Consider the following 6,000-nt stretch of genomic DNA (forward strand, 5'->3'; position numbering starts at 1 on the left):
CGGCAGTCATGATTTTTAATGATAATGAGACCGGCGAACATAGGATACAGGAGGACATGCTGGAAGTAGTGGATAAGTACAAGTATCTTGGGGTGTGGATAAATACTGGAGCTGAATACCTAACGGAGCATGAAAAATATGTGGCAGCTAAGGGAAGTAGAAACGCAGCCGTCATGAAAAACAGGGCGCTTTGGAATTACAATAGGTATGAAGTGGTGCGAGGGATTTGGAAAGGGGTGATGGTTCCTAGTCTGACTTTTGCCAACGCAGTCCTGTGTATGAGATCAGAGGTCCGAGCACGGTTGGAAATTAAACAGCGCGGGGTGGGTAGGCTTGCTTTGGGAGCTCATGGGAATACGCCAAACCAAGGTGTGCAGGGTGACCTGGGATGGTCTTCTTTTGAGAGCAGGGAAGCTGGCAGCAAGATAGCGTTTGAGCAACGATTGAGAAAAATGGGAGAAAAGCGGTGGGCTAGGAAAGTCTTCAGCTACCTCTACATGAGGAATGTTGACACAAGATGGAGAAGGCGGACAAGAAAATTGGCAAGCAAATATTTGGACAGCAGTAGGGGGACCAGCCAGGAATTATCAATTAAGAAAAAGGTTAAGGAAACAGAGAGGGGTCTGTGGAAAACAGGGATGGAGACTAAATCAGCATTAGAAATGTACCGAACGTTCAAGCAGGAAATAGCCAAGGAAAACATTTACGATAATTCTAAGGGCAGCCCATTGTTGTTCGAGGCTAGGACAGGAGTATTGCGGACTAAGACGTACCGAGTCAAGTACCAAGAGATAGACACGCTGTGCAGGGTGTGTGGGGAGGATGAGGAAACGCCTGAACACTTAATAATTTCCTGTAAAGGGCTCCGCCCTATAGTTCAAGGCAATGGGCCAGATTTAGCCAAAGCATTGGGGTTTAAGGATAATGAAGGGAAAATAGACTTTAAAAGGGTAGAAATAACCAAACGAAGGTTAGCTGATTGGTGGCTGAAAGGAAGGCAAGAATAGGTCCACACTATATATTACTATTCACGGCTAGGCGGCCTGTGGCGCCGCCGCCCGATTCAAAGGGTTCAGCTTTATCCATCCATCCATCCATCCATGAACCTGCCTGCGCTCGAGGGGCGCCGCGGAAGCAGCGGAAGGGTCAATGATAGTGAATGGCGGGGGCTTTTTGTGCTGCCTTTTAAAGCGTTCTTTTAAATCTGCTTTGCACAGGTAACTACTAATCGATTTGAAAATGTTATGCTTGGTTTTAGCGGCACATATTGTTCGCAATAACAAAGAAGGAAGGAGAAAAGACGCTCAAAACGGCAAGAAATGTTTGCACTCAGCATCGCGCTCGGGTACTCTGAAGCATCAAGAACGGGAAATAAACTGAGCAGGCAATTATGGTGTCATCTGTGTTGGGTGACAGATAGATGACCGCGAATGAGAGCCAATGGCCCCTTCAGAAATCTTCTGCATCTTTGCGCGTGAGCGGCAAACCGGCGAATTCTAACATCGATCGCTTCTGGCTACCTATAAGCAAAACCGTCGATTGTTGTATGCTTTCATTTTCAAATAACATCTGTAAGAAAACGATGAAGCAGTGTTCCTACAGCTGCTAATCAGAGGCAGTGTAGGCGAAAAAAGTGGCTTTTATTTCTTCGTAAAATCAATTGATCAGCAAAGTGACTCAGGCGAAATAGGGTCTTATTTTATTGGCACAATACTGGCTTGCTTTAAAGGTCGTAAGATGTGGCGTATACAAAATACACAGTTCCAAATACAGAACAAATGTAGCGATAAACACTGTTGCACATTGGAACCAAGTAGCATCTTTGATTTTACTGACACAGCACTGGTCGCTTTACAAGGGTCCTAAGACTGGCGCAGGCACATAATTAGAAAACACACATTTTCAAATAAAAATAAATGCACAGAAAAACACTTTTAGACAATTGGAAGATGCTGAGAAAGCTTAACGAAATGAAAAGATATGAAAACGAAGTGCGAGCAAATAATTTTCGTAGAAACATTTTTCACACACGCTACAATCCAATTTTAATTTCGATGATTATAAGCTTCAGATATGCACGAGAATATCTTTAAAAAATGCAAGCAGTTACCAGAAATTTTGAACAATTTACAGATTCATTCAGGCGACAGGCAAAATATTAATTGTATGCAGATTTTCAAACCACAACTTTCACAAATTTTTCAAATTAATAAAACATGAAATTACGAATGCATACTGTCACCGAATCTGATCTGCAGCGACCCGCTTGCCTACGCTTTTGCTACCGCATTTACTACTAGTCACTGGAGATATTTTGGAGGCTTCATCTCGGACAAAAATCTGGATCCGTACTTTCACGAAAACACTTACAATCTCTTTTACAGCATCGTGGCAGGCTGGGAAGCAAGATACCAATGAAATGCTACCTTTTATCCGGGCCTGCAGTTGTGCAGTGCTGATTGAATTTTTTAGGAGACCCTCTCTGTTACTGCGGAAAAATTTCTCAGCAATTTTTACAGTTTCGATTACGGCTGGCGATGGGTTCGTCAGTGACATGTGAGACTGAAAAGTTCTTCAACTCAATTAACCTTTCCGGTGCCGTGTTGGTAATCAGCGAAGCGCGGCAGTCGTTCTGTTCTACTATTCTATGTTCTGTTTCTATTCTACTCGAACACTGAAACACGCAGCAGCACGGCATCGCGTGCACGAAACTGCATGCGCGCAACCCACAGGAACGGTACAATGAGGCAGTTTAATGGCGGTAGCGACAAAATAAAAAACAAGCAAAACAAGGTTTTGCGCGCGCTGATGACGTATGCTGACGTATTTGTCAGGTCAGGGGACCCGGCAGCCAACGACAAACCAGAAAACCCGCCCTCACTCTCTCTTTGGAGAGGGGAGAGTAGACGAGCGAGGAGGAAAGCGCCGGGAGAGGGAAACGGCGGCAAAGATCTTACAATCCGCCTTTTGCACGAGGATGTGGCGCCATCATGCGGGAGCGGGCGGGAAACACATTGAGCGGCAGTGTAGCAGACGACGCGAAAGCACACCATACGAAATGGCCACGTCAACGCTGGTAGAAAGCGAAAGCTTCTCCCCTTTTTTGGCCTCGGAACGGAAAGTAGTGACAGTGATTGCAGCATATCATGTTCACGCAGTATGGGGGAAGGTAGAGCATTTTCACAATCCACTCATAACGCACGTACTCATATACTATCTTCGTATTGTAAGAGCGTGTAGCGCGGGCCGTGTTCGACGTGACAGAATGAGACGCTCTCAGCGTGCAGGTTTTCGGCAGACAGGAGATAGTGGGGGCAGAAAGAGAGAGAGAGAGAGAGAGAGAGAGAGAGAGAGAGAGAGAGAGAGAGGGGGGATCTCAAAGGGCAAAGCAGCCAGGGGTTTGTTGATGCTGCAGAGCTAGGGGGAATCGTCTCCTGTGACTTTGAGCGGCGCGTATGCGCGGGGTGTCTTGAGTTACCGAGCACAATGCGGTCACCGCGGCGCCGGCATGGTGCAATGGGCGTCGCTTCCTCCTCGCGTCATCTACAACCGTGCAGCTATAGGATTTCATCCACGAAGATCGGCAGAGAGGCACATATACACACCCCGTGAAAAGGGCATTGTCCCGGCCGGAATACACACCTGCAGGAAACGCGCTGCATTTTTCTGGCAATGGATGATTCAGAGCTGTAGCCGGTTTCTGGCCTCAGGAGTCAGTGGTGAAAAGGTTCTCGGTGCGCAGAGAATGGTCATTCTGTTGTGAAAGGATCTCCAACGTTCATTTCTGCCTCCGCCGCGATTTCTGCGGAATCAACAACTTGGTGACACATGTGAATCTCCTACATATCGGATGGGCATCTCGGTCAGGAACCAACCCTGTTCTACGTCCAGAGCGATCCACTCTGCAAGTGAACGAGCATGAACACTCCAGGAGACTCATTTATTGTGCCGGGCGGTTTCCTTGCCGTTGCAAACGGTTGGACGAAGACGACGATTATCAAGCTCCCTAACGAAGTGCATCTGATTGCGTACACCAAAGGAACAAAATCCGGATGCTTTGGCGTGCACGAAGGCGAGCCTTTAATTTTAAAAAAAAATACTGTGCGTTGTGCAAGAGTGTCAAGTGCGTCATATGCTCCGAGCGGCAAAAACACAGATACTACAGGTATGTATATGCATCTAAACGAAATATGCATGATGAAGAGTACCTACTGGAGTTTTCACCCAGGCTGTAGCGCACCAGGGATAGCTGCAATGAGGATTTTTTCGGTGCGTGATTGCTTTAGTTGCGCCGGGGCCTGAAGGCGATGTATTTTGTCCTTTCTTTTCTTTATGTGCGAAATGGCTAGGTAGCTTATATATCATAGGCGGCTCTGTGCGCTAGGCCGTAATATTTAGCATGTTTTATCGTGACTGGCTAACAAGAAAAAAATACGGCGTTTTAATGCACTGCCGTTCGCGAGCCTCATGACCAGCTCAACCACTCGGCTCGCGAACGGCGGTGCATCACAACAAACGCCCAATTTTTTTTTTTTAGTCAGGCGGCAGTCGCGATAAAACATGCTAAATATTACGGTCTTGCGCACACAGCCACCTGTGATATCTGCGCTACCCGGCCCCTTCGCACATAAAGAAAACAAACGACAAAATACATCGCCATCAGACGCGCCGAACAAATGCTCATTGCGGCTATCACTGGTGGGTTACAGGCTTGGTGCAAACTCCGGTAGATACTTTTCATTATGCACATTTCCTTTAGATGCATACATACCTGTAACGAAGTGTTTTTCGCACAGTCGAGAGTACGCAGTAGGTAGCTAAGGTCGGCCATTCGCATATTGACGCTTGGTGGCCCTGTTGGCCGCGGCTCGGCGAAGGAAACCTGAAAAACCGCGTCTTGCATCTCGGCGCGCTTAGAGAGTGGCAACCGTACGCGGCAGACGTGGTTCGCATCGCTTTGCCAAGCCTGTGACGGCCACCGTGCCGCCCGGTGCCGCCAGCCCCCGTGCACTGGCGGCGCCGAGAAACGCCGTCGACGCCGCTCAATGTGTTTCCATCGGTCGCCGCTACGACTTCGCGCATGCGCAGAAAACTCGCGCAAAAGGCGGATTTCGCTACTTTCCAGAGATAGAGGGGCTTTAGCAGTGGCCTGACAGACCGACACCTGACGTTACTGGCACGAAGCGCAGCGCGGGAAAATAAAAATGATTACAGAACAAAACGAGAGGTGTAACCATGGAGGAAACGTGAACCAAACTAATTACCATTTTACAACTTTTAAACCCCAGCAGCCAAATTTTGTGGCGTTTTGTTTTTTTCCTATTTTTCCTCTCCTTCTTTTTTCTCAAATCTGGCGCGCCAAAGCTGAAAAGCTCGTTTTGCTGTACTGGTGCAGTGGAAACAACGTTCTTAGATATATAGTGGAACAGCCCAGTGCCTCCTGGATAACTCAAGGAGGCACTGAACAGCCTCTACCCAGGGACCGGCCTTGTTGATCACCGAAATCCCAGCAGCATACGGTTTACAGAAACTTAGCCATGTGCAGTGGGAGGCGAAGCTGGTTCACACAGAGCTCTCCTCTAGCGCCAGCTGATCGGTCAGGCACGACCTACTGTATATTATACAGTAGATCGTGGGTCATGCCTGGAGGGCCTTATTCGCTAATGGTTTCCTGGACCTGCGTGAACCACCCGCGTAATTACTTTGTATATATAAAGTTTATTCTCTCTCTTGCGTGCTGGTGAGCCGAACTTTGCAAGATGTGAAGTAATTTCTGACAGCACCCCTCCCAGCACTTATCCGGACACGCTTTCTAGTGTGAGTATTCCAAAAGGCAGTTTGTTCCACGCAAGAAGCATTTCTATTTGCCAGAAGAGCTTTCGGCGCCACTCTCCCGCCGCCTTGCAGCAGCTGTTAAACAAAAACTGCTGTGAAGAGGTGAACAGTGGTTGCGTTTATTGCGGTACTGTCTTGATAATTTACTTCGCGAAGGTTTCAGGT

Source organism: Amblyomma maculatum, chromosome 11, assembly GCF_055883805.1.
Source record: "Amblyomma maculatum isolate TAMU_Amacu chromosome 11, ASM5588380v1, whole genome shotgun sequence".
Classification (NCBI taxonomy): Eukaryota; Metazoa; Arthropoda; class Arachnida; order Ixodida; family Ixodidae; genus Amblyomma; species Amblyomma maculatum.